This window comes from Protopterus annectens, chromosome 1.part1 (genome assembly GCF_019279795.1).
Source record: "Protopterus annectens isolate FY-2018-M chromosome 1.part1, PAN1.0, whole genome shotgun sequence".
NCBI classification, from domain to species: Eukaryota; Metazoa; Chordata; order Ceratodontiformes; family Protopteridae; genus Protopterus; species Protopterus annectens.
The window spans coordinates 576,026,961-576,050,171 of NC_056726.1; positions in this window are offsets into that span (position 1 = coordinate 576,026,961).

Genomic DNA, 23,211 nt, shown 5'->3' on the forward strand with positions numbered 1-23,211 from the left:
TATCACTGTACTTTATATAGCTGTATACACATCTTGTTATCATACATATATATATATGTGTGTGTGTGTGTGTGTGTGTGTGTGTGTGTGTGTGTGTGTGTGTGTGTGTAACATACTAATATAGATGCTAACCAAGCATGAGGGAGATAGGGAGAGACAGATATGTATATCTAGCTGTATGTCTGTACAGACATATGTCCACATTGCAGGTCTTTTAGCAGATGAGGCAACATACATGGGCTTAGGTTAGTTAAGTGTAGGAGCATTCCCAGTGTGACTGTCAACACTTGCAAGCTAACTCCAGGCCAGACCTACCTGTACTCCAGTCCAGGATTTTATGTGCTGCAGCCAGTTGGCTGCTTCACCTGTTTCCACAGTCTAGCACCTCCTTGATATTATGTCTAAGGCATTCCCCAGCTGTTTGCTGAACGTAATATATGGCCCATACCTATCAACTGCACAGATTGTAATGGAATATGTAGAGTTTTGCATCATATTTTTGGTACGTTTTACATAGCATTGTGATTTTTTGGCACATTAGATGCAAAACAATATAGACTGACATTAGGAAATGATGAGAGACATTTCAATTACTGACTCCATACATAACAGGGGATTCATGCTAATGCAAGACCTCTTACTCTATCACCTTTCCACATTTGTCTGGCCAATAGTTAATCCTTCTCCTTATATTTGGACCTTTGTGCGCCTATTGTTTATGGCTTTGTCCAGATTCCCTGCTCTAAGAGGTTGAGAGGTATGATGTGACTGGGATACGTGATGTAACACCACACACAGCGTGACAGTCTTCATACTTCTCACTATACATGATTTTGAGAATGTCCAGCATTCTGCCCCATATGTCTGCTCTGTTCCTTATACAGTTGTGTTTGTCCACTAATACACTATAAAATGCAGTCTACTGAACTGTTGTAAGTACTGACACAGTTATGTGATGGTCTTTACATGCTGCGGCTAATCTGATCTGTTGCAACATGCTGTTATAGTAGCCACCTTCTAGGATACTCAGAGCATGTATAATGTCTGAAGATTTGGACCTCTGCCCCCCCCCCCCCATTTTCTCTGGCTGTGTCCAGCTTCCTTGCAGTAACAGATTACAGTGCTATGACATTCCCTGTGGGACTTCTACCATATAAGTAACTCACATGCAAACGTTATAAATGCAGCCAACTTCGAACCATCAACACCATCAACCATGCTAATGTCCTTGGCCCAGTGAGCCACACAACCCTCCAGAAAGTGAAGTTTCATTCCTCATGCTATCAGCATACAAACATACACTGTGACCTCTGAATTTTGTGGAAAACACAACATGTGTCCAGGTTCTTTGTGACAGCCCCGGAATTGTGTGGTCTGCTGATATATCCTTGCAAACATACTGTTACTGCAGTTGTATGGGAACACTGATGTGTTCTGGGTAGGGGACGCTGGCATCAACAGTCATGTATCATCCTATTCCCTTGCATACATGCAGCAGATCCATACATATGCTGCCATAGTCTAGTAACACGTACATTTGTTGTATATGATAGTGACTTACCTTGCAAATGCAGTGGTTAAGAGACCTGTGTTTCAGGGCTGACTCTGGCTGATGCAAGCAGTACACAGCCAATACATAGTTAGGTACAGGTTGTGTGGTCTGGCTGGCATCCTTTTTACCATGTATGCAAGTCAGATTTAGGTGTCAGTCCCTGGGACCCTAGGTTTTCAGTGCATGTGCTATGCATTATCTCTTGGCCAATGTCAGGGCATACTGGGCATGCCTATGTCTGCCTACAGGAACAGCCTCAGTTATCTGCTCCTCTGATCCCCATTGTAGGTGTCGCTGTGGGGACCTAGGCACTTGTGGGGGGCTATGTATCCCTTCCCTCTGATGATCCTGCCACAGCTGTTTCCACAGGGTCATATTGTATAGCATGACATGTACTGTGAACATCTGTGCACATGTGGCTGGACAGTACTACAGGGCTCCACCAGATGTATCTTGGCACCGTAACTGGGACTTGAGCAGCCCAAACACATGCTCTATGATGTTCCTAGTTTGTGCATGTGCCTCATTATGGCATTCTTTGGTGGGTATGTGTGTATTTCTGATGGGTGTCATCATTCATGGTTCCAGTGCATAGGCAGCATCCCGCAGAAGATGGCTGTATGGGATGTTCCCCCTGGCAAACATCTGGTACAGCTGTGATGCATGTCAGATATTGGAGTCATGATAACTGCCAGGGCTGCCAGCACACACATTCATGACAATGCCCTGGGCATTGCACACTACCTGGCAGTTGATGGGATGATACCCCTTGCAGTTGACATAGACTCTACCCTTCTCACTTGGCAGTGCTTTGATGTGCACATGAGTGCAGTACATGGCACCCAGTACCTCAAAGTAGTGTACTACATGGTAGAAGAGTCACATACTGCTAGCCCTCTCCTCAGGGGTTCTAGGTAAATGAATGTGCTCACTGGCATGTGTTAGCATGGCATCCAGGAATTAGTGGAGTACCCTGGATGCTGATGCGTGTGAGACCCCCATCATGTCCCCAATTGGTCTTTGGAAATTACCTGTAGCTAGTAACCTAAGGGATACACATACCTTTGTTTCCACTGAGATAGGTTCCCCTCTGTTGGCTCTGGGTCTGAGGTGAGGGCAGCAGAGATCAGTGAGTTCTTGTAGTAAGTCCCTGTCCACCATGTAGTGATCTACAATCTCCAGCTCATGTAGCTCCTGGAAAGTTACCCTGGGCCTGAACGCTCTTCTCCTTCTCAGTCTAGGCCTATTGTCAACAGCAGCATCAGCATTGACCTCAGCATCTAGAACATACAGATGTAGCAGAGCTGCAGCAGCCGCTAACATTGCTTTAGTTAAAAAACCCACATTTGTGCTCCACTGGTGTAGAGTATGGGGGTGAAATCAGATTATAGGGTGCATGCAACTTTTCTAGTGCTCTGCTGTAGTTACAGATTGTGTGATTAGTTATCTATGGTGCAGTCCACCTTCCAAGTACATTATTATTAGTGTTTTAATGACCTAGTTGAAGTGGTACAGGGATCATCAGTAATTTATATATGATTGGCTTTCCCAGGCAATTTTCTTTTTTTTTTTTTTAAACAGCCTTCCCTGCTAAGCACTGCAGTGCAGTGTGCAAACCCGTGCCACAGATCTAAACAATACTCAGTACTCAAACTAGCTAAAACATGTGCCCCAAAATTAAACAAAGCTTAGCAGGCACTGGACACACCCCTCTGCTCAGCTCAGTGGTGTCATGTGCAAACAGGTGCTGCTGAGCTCCAATGTGCTTAAAGAATTACTGACACATCTCCTTTTGATGTCAGCTACCTCTTCTGTGGACACCAACATGGTTCTGGGGCTACACAGATGTGATCTGCGGGCACAGATACCTATTTTTCCTATTCAGTAACCCCAGATCATTTGCATACAGATCCATGCACACAACCAGGAAACTACACTATTCCAGACCCTGCCTCCTTAGCAACCACAGACATCTATTATTGTACATATACTTCATGCAAGGCCCTATAATACATTATTGTCACATATTTTATTTTTTTTTTTCATTTTTGCACTTTTAAATATTTTCTTTTTGCATAACTGCATGTTTGTGCATCGTTGCTCATCATGCAAACATAATATGACTATTAAAAAAATAATTATTTCAAATTATTCAATTATTTTTTGGACACAAAGGGCAGAGTTTTGTACATATCTGTGTCTGCTATGCTATTTCTGTCCTTCTAACTGGGCTTTTACAGCCCCTGTTCACTTTTTTATCTCATGTACATGGAATTTTTCTGTGTACACTTCCAACACCAACACAGGGTCTGCAGGACTGCCTATCTGCTTGCTGGATTGCTCCAGCACCCTCATTTGCATGCAATTCACTTGCTTATAAAGTGATTCGCATGCCATGGACACTTCCGTATTCGCACACTCATGCAAGTCCCTCAGCTTCTTTTATTGGATTGCACAGCTGCTTACTTCCAGGTAAGCTCCATGCCACTATTCCTACAAAGAAAATGAATCCATGTAGGCTTTATTGAATTCCCCCTATAGGCATCAGTAGTAATATAATTTCTCTTAAGCTTAAAAATAATCATTACCACTTCCTCATAACCCCCCTCCTCTCATCTCTATGAAAAAATACTGAACCTTCCTATCATATATCACTTTGATGTTACATGTGTAAACAATGACACCCATCTGACAGCTGGAAACAATGAAAAGGTATTTCTGAGTTTTAGGATTCCAATATGATTTGCTCAAAAACCACACTGGCTAGTACTAACACAATGCTTTAATTTCCCGGAATTAGAGGAACAGCAAAGTATTAACTCCTCATATAAAAAGTGAGTATAAATGGTGTTATCTAAGTTCTGATTAATATATTATATAGTCCTGTGCCATCAAGGAGCTATTCTTGGGCAGGACCACCAGACATGATAACAGCTTCCCAGTTCTTCACAACCATGCTGACATCTATTATTAAAATCAATTTAATAGAAACTCATGTTCAGTAGGTTCTATAATATTTTTTGTCAAATTGCCCCATTTCAAAATAACTTGAATACCCTTTTATATTGTGCAAAAGTTTATGAAATTCCTGAAATGGAATTTTCTGTTTTATTTCTTTATTCCATTTACTTAAAATTCTGAAAATAAAGTCATATTTTGGTATCCTGGTTAAGTTGGCTATTTTACTCAATTTATGTAAGGGAGATATAGAGTAGTCTATCTGGTCTCCAAAAGCCTGTGATACTTAAGTTCTTCTTTTCTTTATAATTGCAGTATGAAACATATGTAAATCTGGATAATATTCTTTCAATATGTTAAAATTAGTTATATTATTAGTATTTAAGCACACCTTTAGTGGAAAAGAGTAATAATTAGTGATTTATGTGCACTGAGAAGGGACCCATGCCAACAAAGGCATATCTGACCATGGAAATTATATGGGTGAAAGTAAATGTTGAAAATTAAACAATTTATGAATTGAGAAAATGTGAATTTCTTAAGAGAATTGGAAATTGATCTCATCTAAAATAAATGAAGGTTTAACTTGCCATATAATATTAAACAAATTGAAATGTGAGTATTTTTTGATGTTTGCCACTTTACAAATATCAGTCCATAATTGAACAAACATTGAATTCATTGGACCATTAACCTAATAACCTCCTTTTTTTTTATACTAAGAACACATCCCATAGAATTCTGGGAGAACCCCGTCTCCATACATTTTTTCCATTTGTATTAATTTATTATACCAGTAATATCTTGGAGGTATAAAATATTCTTTATAAAAACGTCCACAGAGAATACATCATGAGCTTATAAAAAATAATCCTACATGAAAAAAAGAAAATTTTAGGTAAACTAACTACTTGGAAATTGAATCATAGAATTATAAACTGTTTGTGATATGCTGTTATACTGTTTTGAATATAGCCATCATAATAACTTTACCGTATTCACTGATAAAAATCTGGGGTCAGTTATAGTTGCAGGGTTTAAGGGAACATCCTTTGTTGTTTGAGCATTAATTATATACTCTGTTACATGTGCAAATCCCTTTGCTATTTTGAACATTCTCAATAATGATTTAATAGCATATGAAATAGTAAGTATTATATCATCTGCATAAGCTACATATTTAAAATTCATGCTCTGGATTTGTATAAGCTTTATTCCAGGATCTTTTTCTATAAGTCTATTAATAGGGTCAATTGCCAGCAAAAGCAAAAAAGGAAACAAAGAGCAACTTTGCCTTACACCACTAAAATAATGTGAAAAAGAACTTAATTTAATAATTCGCATTTGAAATTCATTTTTAAGAAAGAAAATTTTAACAGTATTTATTATTCCAGTTGAAAAATTATTAAAATGAAATTAACTAAAATATGTTCTGTATTTTTTAAATAAAATGCATTATATTCATCTAATGCACAAAAAGCTTGTTGATCACTGGAACACACACACACACACACACACACACACACACACACACACACATATATATATATATATATATATATATATATATATATATATATATATATATATATATTTAAGTTGAATAACTTGCAAGATTTGATTAGTCATAGCAATTGATCTGCCTGGAATAAATCCAAGCTGATATGGACAAATTATTTGGTGAACTATACTTAACAAATAGTTATTAATATGTTTAGCGAAGATTTTATACTCTGAATTGAGGAATACAATTGGTCTGTAGTTCTTCACTTTAGATTGAGTTTGATCTTTTCTTAGAATCATGATTAAAGTAGCTAAAGAAATAAATTGAGCCTACCTTTGATGGGTTCTGTATAAGAAAGTTATATAAATGTAAGAGATAAGGAAGTATTTTTTGTAAAAAGAAATCTGATAAATGAGGTTTGGTAACAGACCAGTTTGTCCAGGGACATCTTCAGGTGGGGTTAGGTAGAAATAGTAATGGGATTAAGACGGTAGGGGAGAAAGCTAGTTGGGGGGGTAAAGGGGTTAAATGGGAAAGTAGCATGATTGGGAGAAAATGAGGTAAGTGTAGGGATGGCCTTAATGTGTTTTGTGTGAGTGTAACTGACTAAGGAATTAAATTTTGGTGTGAACTTGATACAGTGCAGGCCTACGTCCAAGACAACCTATTGGTACTCCAGGATCAGGTAGGCTTTGGATTAATAATTATGTGTATGGAAGAGGTGGGTACTGTTTGCCAGCAAAGGTTCTTTTTTTTATTCTGTTCTGCTAGTTGCTTGTTGAGGATTATAGCATGGGTGGAGGGTGAATGAGTACTTGGGTTGGTGGAGTGGGTAATTTCATAGTTTTATTCTGAGAGGAAGCTCTGTATTAAAATTATATTACATTTCCTCATTTTCTAGACCCCTTTTTGTAAAAAAATAGTCATTAATGGTGGTAGGATTCCATTACATTTTCTGTGATAGTATGGTTCCAGCTAAGCTGCAAGTGGCTTTTTGCAGGCAGAGAATTATTTTGTTAACAGGTGCCCCCTGCTCATGCATGGTATTGTGATCGCACATAGGGGTAGCGTGCCTCTCAGTATCACAGATTTTCACAGAATGTACTTGTAAAAGGGGCTAGTGTAATGCTTAAGGTGGTTAACATACTGCTAAAGCATTCTGGGTGAGTGCCATGGGTACAGAGATTGAATATTTCCGGATGTATTCCACATATTTGGTCCAGCTTCATAAAATTGTGGTTTCCTGGTAAATTAATTTCAAATCATATGGCTGCAGTTAATAAAATAACAATAATAATAATAATAATAATCATGGCAGACATTTGAGTTTCAGACTACAGATCCTTCATAAATTCCATCTACTTGTTAATTTGGTATGTCCCTACATTAGTCTTTTGTGCCACTTTTTGTTATGGTGAGTAATGTCCGTGGATCGTGGGGGTGGCAGCGGGTATGAGTAACTCTCATCTGTCCATACTTTTAAACAGTCCAGAGTTTGCCTCATGTCTTTCATCTGCTCCTCATAAAACCTGTGGTTGTCTGGCAACAAAATTGGTGTCGCAGTCACTAAGTAATGACATACATTGGAATTCTTGAAGGAGACATGCAGTGTAGTTTCTGTTATTCTAGCTACTTGCTAATTTGAGAACAATGATCAGAATCTGTTCCTATTATTGGACCTTTGTTGAGAGGTATGGCTGGCATGCACTTTTATTGCTATTTGCAGTAGAGTGGACACTGCTTCTGCCAAAATGGGGCAGAATGGACAGATTTTATCTCATAATTTAGGCCATTCTTTAAACTTAGGAGGGTTCTCAAATTTTGAGTCCCCAGATCTGACAAATAGCTTAATGTAGATATTAAGGGGGGTATAGTGATAATGTGTTGAGGGGTTTGCATGTGTTTGCCTCTTGTGGGAATGAGTGATTGAGTGAAGATGGTGGCTTTTCTGTAGCAGTGAGTGTAGCAATTCTGTGCACGCTTTTCATCTATTACTCGAGTTTGGTAATGTAATGGGGAGTTATGTTAGATAAAGCCTCCTCTTTAACACAGATGCCATTGCAGGCTCTGTAATCTGCTGTATTGGCAGAAGCATGGACTGGTTTAATTTTTCTCTACCCTGATTATTGTCTTTCTCCAAGATGAGGAACCCTGCCATTTACAATGTGATACAAATGGGTAAAAAAAAGGTGGAACATGTTCTTATGGCTCACTAACAACTTGAACTAGGAAGTTCATAAGATGGTTAAATATGATCATTTTATTTATAGAATATGCCTTTTAATGCAATGATTCAGCTCTGTTTACCATTGATATTAGTTAAATTGTTAACATGGAATGTGTGGCGGACTTTTTTGATGTGGAACTTCGAAGAACATGAGCTTTTATGACCCCCAAATGAGGAATGTTCCTTGAGATGAGGTACACTTGAGAGATATGGGTATGTTATGGAGTTGTTTTACTCTCTATTAAGCATCTTAAGTTTCATTGTGGTGTACATGCTGCTGTTCAGCCACTTGCAGAACAAAGCAGCACATAGGAGAAGCTGCCAAGGTCCCACTTTCTAGCAGATGAATATGTAGTTTTGTTTAAACTTTTAATTTGGGTAAGACTGAATGTGCAGGGATATTCTTGTAGTTTCCTACTTAGAGAAATGTTCCCAATACTATTTGAAGAAATAAGTTAACTTGGCTCATATAGTGCTGTATAGATTTTTGTATAGAAATCACAAGATGACCTTGGTATTTTGATATTTAAATTATCTCTCATACGCAGTATTTACTTGTAACATACACGAGTTGGTAGCTCACTTTATGTTCTGCTTTTTAATAGGTGTCATTTAAATGCGTAGGTTCAGTTATTGCTGCTGGTAGTATAAGTTTTTTTGCTGCAGTGCTGCAGTGCATTCCTTCACTGGCTGTGAAAGTATTTCATGGGAGATATGGTGGTGCCAGGTATTGAGGTTAGGGGTGGCAGAGCAGTGTAGCTGCTGTGCAGTGCTGTGCAGTTGATATACAAGGTATGCCATTGGTAGTGTCTAATGTTATTAAGAAGCTTTATGTGTGTGTGCAGAGGATTTACAGTTTTCTTTACTTTTGCAGATGGGGAAGCGTAGATTGGGCATCAGTTGGTGGCCTGAAAGAAGTGGATTTGAAATTTAATGGGTTCTGCTGGGGTGGATGTTCCTGCCACTGCAGCAATGCACAATGAGGTCGAATGTAATTCTACTTTATTAGGTGCTCAAGAGTTGGTGCAGTTTGGGTATAGCGTGAGGACAGATCAGAATGATGTATGCCAGGGGCAGGGTGAAGAAGGTTTGCGGTTGTCCACAGATGGGATGGAGTCACAACAACATGAGGTCAGGTCGCATTTTGTGAGTATGACAGTTGGATTTGAGTTTTCCTACCATCTAGATTTCTCAGACCACCTATGTATAACCTAGAATGTTGGTGACTGCTTGCAGTCATGTTTCATGCTATTTAGAAGGCATCCTGGGATATTGTCTGGGCCCATTGATGCAGTGCTCTTGGTCTTAGAGAGAGCATTAAGTACCTGATGGGTGATAGGAAGTTCACTCCTGGGATTATGTCTGGGGCACTGCTCGATAGAGGGGCAGGAATTTAACAATACATGTGTGGTGAAAGCTAATACACTGTTGGCTAGGCTTGCTTTGGCCCTCAGACAGATAGCCTAGTACCTACCTATGAACCTATGCTGTATGTAGAAGAAGCTTAGAGTTGCTCAGACCACACTTAGGAGCACCACTGCAAGCAGTCACCAACATTCTAGGTTATACATGGGTGGTCTGAGAAATCTGGATGGTAGGAATTGAATTACCAGTTCCTTGCATAATTATTTCCATTTACTTGTGGTTTCAGATTCAAAAGTGATTGAGAATTTTGTGTTAGATTAGCAGTAAAATGTGTTATAAATGATTTTTAAATCTGCTATATGCATATGACCAGTTAAGGCAAATGTGTACTGTGGAAGTAATGTTTTTTTGTTTGTCTGGTTGTTTCCTTACAGTCAGTGCATCCCACTGACCCAAATGCCCTTTCACAAAGGTGGCTTTCAGAAGCTGCATTCAGCAAAATACCTGTATACAGTTAAGAAAAATGTTGCTTTTATGCACAAAAAATACTAAATAGACAAGGAAATCAATGGTGCAGCAGTTAGCAGTGTTGCTTCATAGTACTTCATTCTCCAAGTTCTTGACTAAGGTATCTTCTTTATATTTTCTGAACATCCTGGCCTGTGTCTTCTAGTTTTATTCCACATGCTTCAGTTTCTTCTCTCATCACAAAAATAGTACCTCTCAACCTCTTACAGCAAAAATCTCGACAAAGCCACGAATAATGGTTGGACAAAGGCCCAAAAATAGAACAATTTTTAAATATTGGTCTTGCAAACTTAGAAAGTTGATAAAATAACAGGTTTTACATTAGCTGAATTTTCTGAAAGGTATGAAATCTGAAACTCAAATTATTTTCTGACTTCAGTCTTTAATGATTTGCCAGAAAAAATACAATTTTATTAAAAATGTGCCAAAAATATGAGGCAAAAATCTGTATATTCTGCAAAAATCTGTACAGTTGAGGGGTACTAGCATTCTTCACATTTGTGCATGTATGTGTGTGTGTTTGTGTGTATGTGTGTTTGAAGCAAATGCACTATTTTATCTTAGTTTTTGTTTAAACAAAATTTAGCATTATTGATTCCCACTTGACTTTAACCACTCAACATATTCTTGACCAGATCTATATATAATTATAATATACCCAGTTGTAAACAATAACATTAAACTGAACACAAATATTGCTTCCGTGTGTGTGTGTGTGTGTGTGTGTGTGTGTGTGTGTGTGGGTATACTTCTCTAGGGCTAATTTCACTGCCATGTGCTCAGTGAATTCAGGAACAGGCTCTGGCTTACCATATACACTTCAGTAGATTATGAACATAATTGGAAAATTAATGGATGAATTAAGCAGGAAGCTATAAACAGAAACAAACTGCTTGAATGGCTACACCAAACTATCCAAATGTAATTTACGTTATACTTACCTTAACAAAAATATTTAGACACACACAGACACATATACACATACACAAGGACTTCATTACCATGTTAAAAGGAGTGTAGTCACTTTATGCATTTAGAAATCATATCATTTGGTGTACTAAGTCACACTTTCCTGGGACAGAGGAGACTTGCTCTGAGTGGCAGACAGCTGTTAGTTCCAAGGCAGGTATCTTAGGTGATGCTCATATGAGAGCAATGTCTTCTGAAACGAACAAACTTTTTTAGCTTAGTCTTTGTTTAAACAAAATTTAGCATTATTCATTCACAGTTGACTTTAACCACTCATCATAATCTTGATTAGATCTGGATATAACTATAATATACACAGCTGTAAACTGAACAGAAACATTGCTACCTTAGTTTTTTAAACCTAGTAAATATAAAAGAGCAATTATAAAAGCACAACAGTGCCGCATTTAAGCCTGTTCATTCTATGTACCAGGACATTCCACTTATGTATATAATCCCTATTTAGCTATCTTGTCACTTCTGTTTAATAACATTCCACAATAATGATTTTTACAATGACCTGATTCACGCATATGCACCTATATGAGCTGGATACATTTTTCTTTATACACAAAGAAGACTTGTATTATTAAATAATAAAACATGATTCATCTATTTTAAAAATCATAAATATCCCAGCTTTTACCTTGCCCACTGCCAGAAATGTTCTATAGTAAAACAATCAATATCATTGTGTAATTTATACTGAAGCACTCATATATGTTATCCTTCTCATATTATACCTAAAAAATACAGTCATCTAGTTATACTATTCAAGTGCCACGAAATAATATCAGAGCATATTATTAAACCTTGACAGTATCTGCTTTCCTACCCCCTAAGTATATATCCCTTATCAGCCACTATATAAAACCATGTCCATCCTGTTGTCACATCCACCCACCTCCAAGAATCAAACTGCTTGATTGGCTACACTAAATTATTCATATGTATATGTTGTGCTTATTGTAGACCATTGACATGGTTCATGGCAATAAAATGTCTATGCACTAGGCCACTGTTAATAAAATAATTTCTGTTGCATTGTGTCTTCAGAAGAAACATGGACTATAAAATTGGTCATCTTTCCATACCACGCAGTTTTCTTTCTTTGCATGTTTTTTCATACCATGGCACAAGTTGTACTAAGCTTGTTCTCAGTTTCCAATGACTTATTTTAAACTCAGTCCAGAAAGGCATCTTTATTTTAACAAAATTCCAGGCAGTGCACTCCCCCTCTCACCTTCAGACAATACACTCATCCCCAAATGTTCCTTCTTTCCATATCTTCCAATGTTTCTGGCTGCTGATAACAAAAGCTAACAGTTCACATCTCCTGATCACCTTATAGCATACCTTGCATTGTTCCTGTTTTATTGGCAACATGGCATCACACTTTTGTATAAAAAGTCAGAAATGACAACTTTGCATACTTCCAGTCAAATGTGATATCAAATAGTAGCCATGAGAAATGCACTGGAATATGTAGAATCCATTCTAATTTAGTTTCAACATGTTTTGTTTTAAACCTTATTATCACCTTTTGGTTATCATTATCATTTCAGGTCAGGACACTGTCAGTCTAACAACTTGTAAACCAACTCCTCTCCATTTTGCACCACACCTATTCTGTCATTGTGATATTCAAACTAATTTTGCACAGCATCACCATCAGACTCATTTCAAATTTAAACTTTTTTTATTTTGCTGTAGTAGGTTATAGTCGGTTGTGCACTGATCTATATTTACCTCGAGGTATTTTCACTTAGGAAGTACCTTGACTGTGTCCCCTCCAGGTCTATTTAGGTCCTACAGCCATTGATCTGTTGTTCCCATCACTGTTTAACTCCAGCTAGAAGTGCATTGGATTCACCTACACTTCAAATAGGTTTTGCAATGTCCATACTTCTAATTGTCACTAGTCAAAGAGCAGCATTGAGATTGTTCTATATTTCTGAGTGAAGTCAGTGATAATAATACCACTGAATATATAGACAACATAAAAAATGAAAAGAGGAGGGATTAGCACATAAACATAGGATATAGGCTCATAGCATCATAAGAATTACAAGGACAGCACATTATGAGATTGCTAGATAACTGCTGTGATTACTTTTATGGAATCAGGATAGCAGCAATTTGTTTTTGTCCCAGTCCCCTTCATTAAAAACATCACACCAAATGACATTTGATGACCTTTATTAAACTTCCATAACATTGCTTTGATAACCAATATTGTTAATTAAACTGAACATAGTGTAGCTGATTTTAATAACAGCGTAAACATCCATGTAATGTTAATCAGGACAGCATGACCTCACGCATCCTGACCCAGTAAGCTGCGTCCATATCTCCACTCACTTATTTTACTTATGATGCCACGTCCAAAATCTCACTTCATATACCATTTATTGAATTACACCTCCAACCAAATAAGCAGCGTCCTTACCTCCACATACCTATATTTACCACTTACTGAGTTAAACATCCACACCATTTAGCAGTGTCCTTACTCTGCTTGCTTATTTGTTTATCAAACAGCCTCCAACTGCTCACTTTCTTTTCCCACTTCAATGAAAAAGACATCCAACACCAGAGGGGAACATCAGAGGGCAAGCCTGCCCCTCTTCTCTACCCACTAGCCTGACCAGGCTGTTCCCCCTCTCACCTACCAGACTTTCAATAACCTAACCCCCATACCAAGAGAGGAGAGGTGGTTCAGCCAACATAATTCGGTGTAGCCATCTTCTCTAAACCCAAACTGGATTCCTATCAGCAACCCCCAAAAGCCCTGCCATATAAGCACCGCAGGCCACCACTTGACTAACAGTTAAACCAATGATCCCTTTCCAATGCTAAAATAACCATATCCTTGCATAACTTCTGTATATATTAACTCCTCACTCATTCCAGTTACCAATGTCAACCTCGTTATGATCCCCGGGACATTACCTGCCCTAGGCAACACCAAAACATTAAACACAATGCCACATGGAACCAAGGGCAATTGGCTACCACCATCTTTACAGCAGCCCTATATAATAAAGTCCAAAAGCAATCTTGTCATCCATCCAGCTATCCAGTACAATCATAGCACATAATGACCATCCTAGCCTTTGCTGACACTCCAAACACTGTCGAAATGACTAAATCCAGCCACAATATAAATGCCACAGCAACTGTAAGGCCCTGAACTCCATATCCTAACACCAATCCCCGCAATAAAACCCATCTTGACAATAGTCAAAGTCTGCCCCTCTGCTCTCTCAACCTACCTTGGCCCTTCAAACCAATGACCACTAACCAATTTAATTCACTTAACCTTGTCATTCATGCAGCTGAAGTACTTTTAGCTACATCCTCCTGACCAAATGAGCAGCCTTACCTCTTTCCCAAGCCTGCCAAAACTAAATCTTCCATCAAAATTCTTCCCACCGACCGATGTAACCCACACCTAAGTAAGCTAATCTCGCCTATCTTTCCAATAGCCAAAGTCTTGCAGTCTTCATACTCTCTACGGACCCAACCATTCAAAACACTGAACCACTGATCAAGATATAGTAGGTTCCCTTAACCTTGTCACCTGTGCAACTACTGTATGAAACAGAAATTATTAACCCACACCAAAAACGACCCAAGTAAATTGACCAAACTGAAACTGCAGGACTCCAAAAGCTTAACCTCTATAATCTGTTACTTGTTCCCAGCCTTCCCCATAAAGCTTTCATCACTTATGATACATATGCAGCTAGTAAGGAATTGAAACCTGGCCTACATCTGCAAAGAAACTATGAACCCATACCTTTCATATGCCTTCTAACCTACACGATTACAACAAAGCACCCTGTTCCTGCAATATCCTGAAAGCCCTGCATACCTACAGTGTTTTCCTGAAACCTGATCTACAAAACTCACCCAAAGCCCAAGTGAAATGGCCCACATGCCAATCTGTCTACAAACTTTAACCTGGTATGTGACATCACCAGCACCTTCTTGAAGGACAAATACATCCCCCCGAAGATACCACACCTTTGGAACAAAGTCCGGCATCCTGTCCTGAGCACATCTGTAGCCCCCTACAATCACAGTTTAAACCACTGGATGGGGAACTGTAAATTCACCTCAAGGTTCCATCCATCTCCCTCTTGGATGAAGGCAAACGGTGCAGCATGTGAAAGCAAGGGGTGAACCTGGCTGGCTGATTAGAGCTTTGGTGCCATTAGCCTAATAACTTCCTATGATCCTATGTGAGTTATTACTCTACTCCACCTGTGGGAACCCCACACTTCCCATAAACCATCCCAATACTGTTTTACACTGCCCCAAACCTACCTCTTCCTCACTATCCCCCACTTACCCTAAACTACAGTAACTCCCAAACCGTACCAACTCTGATATGCCTTAATGAACACTGAGCAAAGTAAGATTACCGTCAACCTCAGTGTATGCAACTCAACATCCATCCCAGCAAAATCCATTACCTGTCAACTCCAATTACTCCAGGCCAGAGACTGCTGCTGACTCCACAGACCACCATCTGTGACTTCATCATGCACCACTCCAGTGACCAGGACTTTCACTGCAACAGCCTCCATCGCCTTTCATGCCCACTTCATTCAAGCCACCAACTGATGCCCACTCTGCACCTCCACACCTACAAAAGAAAGGAAAAGTGTAAATCACTGGCACACACAACCAAAATAATAACATTAAAGCACTGCCAGAGACCTACCCTGTTCTAAGTGCTTCCAAAGGCCTACCCTATTCATCAACTGCAACTGGTCCACAACCCCCCCAGCCTCACGACAGTGCAACCTTAACAGCTTCAGCCAAGTTCTTTTTTTGTACTACAAGCATCTCCAACACAACATGGACACAACACTACCAGTTAAGATGCCTAAATGGTGAAATACCTCCATACCATACCCTTACCTCTCAGGCGTACCATCTCCAAAAGAACGCTCCTCATTTACAGTCATAACAGTTCATGTTCAAACTGAATCATCACTTTCACCAGCCTATTCTGTAAATAAACTAATCATGCAGTAACTCCTGTCATATGTCTCATAGTTGAAGTTATGTTCCCCGAAGTTTTCCTTGAATAATATCAAACATTCCATGTTAACAATCTAAATGCTATCAGCAGTAACAGAACTGAAAACTATTTCATTAAAAGTCTATACTATTGCTGAAATCCACACCTTCTTAAAAATCCTATGAGTTTCCTAATCCTAGTGGAAATTAGAGGTAATACCCAGTGGTTTCATGCTACCTCACGAGCACACTTCAGCCTCGTGGCTGACTTCCCCCTTTCATTCAGCTGTCACTTTTACCTCTCTTGTATTATTTCTATTTAAGTTACATCTTCTTAAAACCCAGCTACGCAAAAACAGCAAAACACCCACAACAACACTACACAGAGGAACAAATAATATGGCTACCAGCATGTTCCCAGAATATATTGGTAACCCCCCCAAGCTGCACTGCCATAAAAGATCAAGACATCCATGGCACCCTCTAACTGGTGCCTACAATTCCAAAATTGTTCGTCCAGATGCCATGGTGCCTGCAATTTCCAAAGATTGCTCCACCAAATGCCATGCTTCTTTTGACATGCATCTCCTAGACATATCTCTAAACACACCTCCCAACCTCCCAGCACAATAAATTAGACAACCAAACAGTGAGGGAACAAAGATCTAAAGCACTCATTCCCCAAAGGGCGTGCAATAGACGTTTTTTATCTTTTTTTTTCTTCTTCTCTCCCCCCTATGCCTTTCATTACTTGAAATTTATAATAAGTGTGACATTAGAAGAAATCCCCAATGCATTCACTATCTAAAATTTAAAGGTGCCATTTCTACATTTAATAAATTGTTTGTTTGATCCTTAAGTACAGGATGCTCGAAAATTGCATTCATCCAGTGCATTCAGTGTTGTTCATATTAATCTGGCCAATATTTCAGTTCATACAGGCAATGAAGTCTACACCAAATGTGTACCATTACATCCTAGCTTCAGTGCTAAATGCTTTGCACCAGCTTGCCAGAAAATCAACTTTTTTTTTTTCCTTTCTTTCTTTCTTCCGGACCTAACTTATGACACAAATTCAGACCATTCTGCAAACTTGCGTGCAGTTATAAAATATGTACAGTGTTAAATTTGCTTTAATATTTTTATCTAATTAAATGCCACTGACTATGTTAAGGTGCACCAATCGGTCATGCACCTCACCACTCACACACCTCTCATACCACAACATCTTCCCCTTTGAAAGTAACTCCTCTGTTGCAGACTATAAATCTCACCACGCATGTGCCAATCCATCGTTACTACAAAGATATACCACCTGCGAAAGGGCAAGCAGTATGGGCCTTGAACCCCTCCAAACCCAACCTTCATAAAATAAAACCCAAGGCTACCCCGAAAGATATCCATTATCAAAGCATTTAATCAGTAGCCTAAGCTTGTCTAAAGCTTCCTTTGATATATACCTACTAAGCAGAAACACGGAAAACATCATACCTTATTATATTCAGTTTTAAATACTTTATTTAACTTTGTGTTACCAGAGTACTTCAAAACAGCACCATTTTCAAGGTCTGGCTAGTGCAATCTTCCACCTTTAAAACAAACAGATTCAAACAATTTCTTACAACAAAAGAAAAAACACTACAAAGGTGTTACATAAGTTGGTGTCTCTAAATGAACGTGTAACACACTACACATTTAAATAAAAAAAAAAATAAGAGCAGGGTACTGAAGGGTAACCAATAATCCAATAAAACAGTACCTCGGTATGTAAAAATGTAATGAAGTGAATTTAAAGCTGTTTCAGAGTTTATTCCATCAAATACACACACTATACACACATAAATACATTTAAACACCAGTGTTTTCATCCCATCAATAGACTTCATCACATGACTGAAAATATTCTGTTTACCATTTATATAGCCTCTAACATTTAAAATAACCAATCAAACCTGTGCAAACTTGCAAGAAATAAAATAATTTATAATGCAGTTAAAACCTTCTCACACTTTTCTACTTTAAATAATCTGAAATGTTAAACTTCACATATTAAAACGTTATAAATAATATTGTGAACATGATATAAATAGGTTCAAAGCATAAAATATGTCAATTAAATCTCTTACTTTTACTGTTAGTTTAAAAAGTACAAACTTTTACCTTCTATACAAAAAATATAAATAAATAAATAAATAATTAAAATAGTTCTCCTGCATACTGCTTGGCCATGTTTGATGCTAAAGCACCCTCTAGTGGATAAAGTAGATAATGCAATCCATAAAACACAACTTGGCAGATCTCAATTTTAATAGTGGTACTATGAATATTTTGTCATTTAAACCTGAGTGATCTGCCACCATGTTGTTGTTGTTTGTCTTTCAGCTTTTCCCGGTAAGGGGTCGTCACAGCGGAACTCCAGTCCGCTAATGATTGGCAGTAGATTTTTACGAAATGCTGAGGTGCCAGCTTGACGCCCAACCTTCAATGAAGGCATGCCCATTTATGCATACATGTCTTTCGAATGCTACCCAACCGCGGAGAGGACATGCAGACTCCATACAGAAGGCACTCCCAAGCCAAGCCGTGAATTGAATTGGAGAACCCCTTGATGTGAGGTAACAATGCTACCTCACAACAAGATGTTCTCCCGTTCAATTTTCAGCTTGGCTTGGGAGTGTGATCTGCCACTATAATTCTCTAAATTCAACTCTCTCTTCCCATAATCCACCCCTGATTTATCTTTTCACCTGTTCCACTACAAAAAACATGAAATCTGCCTTATGACATTCTTTTGTGTTAAAAAATCCAGCAGCACAATGACAATCCAACGGAGACGGTGAAGTAAAATCCAAAATTTAATGTAATACAATGGTAAGTGCTTTTGGCTGAGACACCAGCCTTCATCAGACAAATAAATGCACAAACAAAAGTCTTATATATCTATTTCTCCTCCTAACCAATTATCCAATTACTATAGACAATTAGCTCTTAAAAGGGCATGAATTTTATAAATTATAAATTATAAAACATATCATGTTATACATATATAACATATGCCTACCTATCTATTATTGGCGTTTAACTTTAAAATAATTTTAATAGATATAAAATCATTAAGACCTGGAAATTGCTTGGCATTAAGATAAACTTGCCACCAACATTCTTTAGACTCCAGTATAACTTTCCATGGTCCTTTTCTAGGAGATGGAATAATTTGCTCCAATACTATAAATTGAAATGTATGCGTGGGATAATGTACTAAATGTCTATACAATGCATTATTACATGAATGCTTATTAATGTAATATACATGTTCGTATATATGCTGTTTCAATTTCCTTTCAGTTTTGCCTATATAATAGGCTGGACAGTGTGAACATAATTCAGCACAGACCACCCCAGATGTATTGCAATTACATTTCCCTTTTAACTTTATATGTATTCCACTAATTGAAACTTGTTCAGCTTCCAAAATATAAGAGCAATAACCACACATATTACATTTTCTCATTTTCCCTGTTATATTGTACATTGTATTAGAACAAGCATTACACCCATCTTTTAAATTACGGTCTCTTTTATAAATGATAGATGGTTGTGTGCCTAAAATCTTTGTTAAATTAATATCCCCTTTTATAAAAATCCAATTCTTATTGATTAAACTTCTTATATCTGCAGAATCTTGAGTGTAAGTTGTAATAAAGGATATATTCACATTATTACTATTACTAACTTCAACACTACCAGAGTCTGTATCATTGTGTGTCATGATTGGTGTATGTTGCAAAGTATCATCTACATCAAACTGTTGCATAGTGTCTATACTAGAATGTCCTAACAATGGCTGATAAAACCCAGTACTTCTTTTATGCAAAACCTCATGAAAAATGTTGTTAACAAAATAATTAGGATAATTTCTATTTAAAAACATATTCATGATATAATGACATTCTTCAATAAATTCATCAAAAATTGATACCATGCGCGCAGCTCGAACCAACTGCCCCTTTATAACTGCCTTTTTTACGTGCTGCGGATGATTACTCGTAAAATGCAAAAACTTGTTGGAATACGTATTCTCCCTAAAAATATTGGCTTTCAGATTATTATGCATAAAATCTTTGGATAATAACACATCCAAATAAGAAATGCTATGTAATCCAATCTCGTGTGTAAAAACCAAAAAATCTGTAGTAGCATTTATGAACTGCATATACTCATCCACCATTTCCATGGAACCATGCCAGATGAAAAAAAAGGTCATCCAAAAACCGATTACACATATCTATATATTGCATAAATTGGGAGTGAAACAAGTATTTTGTTTCCCATATTGCCATAATAACATTGGCATATAATGTTCCTATTGGGGAACCCATTGCCACTCCCTTAATTTGTTTAAAATAGTGACCATCATGATAAATGTAATTATTAGTTAAAACCAATTCCAACAAGTGTACCAATGCATTTAATTCGTCCTGTGCGATAGGAACAATTTCCGTAAAAAATTCAGTGAACCAATCTAAACCTATATGATGCAGTATGCACGTAAAAAGATCTTTAACATCCACTGTTATAAAGAGAATGCTATCTACATTATTTATGTGCAAGTTATTCATCTTAACAAGAAAATCCCAAGAGTCTCAACAAATATGTTCCAAATGTGCTACTTTCCCTTTCAATTGGATGTCTATATACTTAGCTATAAAATACGTTTTTGACCCACCTGCGTCTACAATAGGACGCAATGGAGGGTTTTGCAGATCTTTATGCAATTTAGGAGCCCCAAAAATGAAAGAAATTCTGGGATTTTGCATATGCATATATAAAAAAAAAAAAACAGTGTAACAATGCTACCTCACAGCAAGACGTTCTCCCGTTCGATTCTCGGCTTGACTTGGGAGTGTGATCTGCCACCATAATTCTCTAAATTCAATTCTCTCTTCCCATAATCCACCCCTGGTTTCTCTTTTCACCTGTTCCACTACAAAAAACATGACATCTGCCTTATGACATTCTTTTGTGTGTTTATATAGAGCATTATTCTCATTTTTATTCAAAATGTCAAATTTATGTTCATAGAGCCTTCTTTTTAACTTACGTTTGGTCTTTCCAGTATAGAAGGATCTACATTCTATACATGTTCCAAGATAAATTACCCCCATAGAGTCACAATTATAGTAATTAGATCCTACAACCCATTTGTTCCTACTTTCAATAAAAACCTTGTCCACATTTGCAATATTCCCACATTGGGTACAGCGCCCACATTTATACGTTCCTTTCCTTCTTTTGTTTATCCCTTGATTCTTACCATCTCTTTCCAGAATGTTTTCAAACTCTGCGAATTTTTATATACAAACTTCAAGGGTTCTTTTGGTAACTTTTCCAAATCTGAAATATTAACAAATCTATTCCATTGGGAACTAATAATTCTCTGTGTGCGCCCTGTTAAAGCATTATATTCTAGCACCAAAGCTCTATCATAACCCAGCGCTTGGATATTAACTGTATTTTCCTGTTCATTCACAGGATCCCCCAAGATGGGCTTAAATTTATTTTGCCTGCCAACCTTTATTTCATCCATGTGTGGATGTCATATATCATTCCATATGTGTGTATAGTATATGTATTTGTTGGAATAAACTCTGAAACTGCTTTAAATTCACTTTATTATGTTTTTACACACTACACTGTTTGATTTAAGAGCTACAATATAACGCCTTCACATGAACTATTTCAATGACAAAAGACACAGTAGCCTTTTAAACTAAAATTATAACAAAAGAGGTAAATAAAATCCAGATATGCATATTCAATGCTTTATAGTGGATTCATTAATTAAGAACAAGGATTTAACTTTTTAAAATCAATCTCAACCTAACATTTGTACTTTTATTTTAAACCCCACAATATTAATTACCCCATAATCTCTATCAACTAAATTAAAATGCATTACTATATTAATTACAAACCACTAACATTTATCTCATAAATATGATTACTAAACAGGCAGCAACACTGACTACTTATAGCTCATGATGCAAAGGTATCCGCAATGTGTCAAATGGGTTTGGCAAAACTACTGTAGTGTACACTTTCCACCACAGTGCTCATTTGGAAGCTTTACATGCACTTCAGCTTTGATGCTACAATGCATTCCTGAGATGCTGTTTGTACCAAGCACGTCAAATGCAGCACATAAAGGTTTTACGTCATCACAGGCCATTAACAGCCTTCATCAAAGTGTTTTTTTTTTTAATTAATAATTGCTGATGCTATTCTGCACATATGCAGTAGCAACTTCTTCCCCCCACGGAACTTGCAACCCATGAAATGGCCATCATGGCTCCCTCTGGCCCACAAACCACCACTGAAAAATGCTGAGACAAGGAAGACCCCCACAAGAGGATGAAAAGGAGGGGTATAACTATTGCAAAGAACTGAACAAACTGGCAGTTTCCATGCCAATAGCAAAGCCACTTTTTGTGTGTGTGTGTGTGTGTGTGTGTGTGTGTGTGTGTGTGTGTGTGTGTGTGTGTGTGTGTGTGTGTGTGTGTGTGTGTGTGTGTGTGTGTGTGTGTGTGTGTGTGTGTGTGTGTGTGTGTAAGAATCCCTTTCTAAAAGTATGAAAATTACAAACGGCTCCCACCCTACTATCTAGGGTATTGAGCTACCTCACTCCAAAGCTCTACTAATAAATGTAAACAGCACAGCAGGGAAGGAAAGGGCCGCAGCACCCGTTAAATGACAGCTAACCTGCTGACCATCCACCCGTTAGAACTGCTACTGGCCAAATGCAACCCCGCCATCAACAATGGCAAGGATCTCAAAACCAAACACCCCTTAACCAACCTAACTACACAACTTCCCCCTTGATCTTGCATCTGTATACTCTACTACAACTGCCCACCCTGCAGCTACACAGCAAAGCAAACACCACCTCCACCAGCACAATGCCTTCTCCACATGTGCTAGCATTAATCAAGGCCTACTTGTCCATCAGAATACCTACAGGTAGTCACAGACATACCTTGCCAAATTGTGATCTCTTACCCAGCTACACTTGCCTAA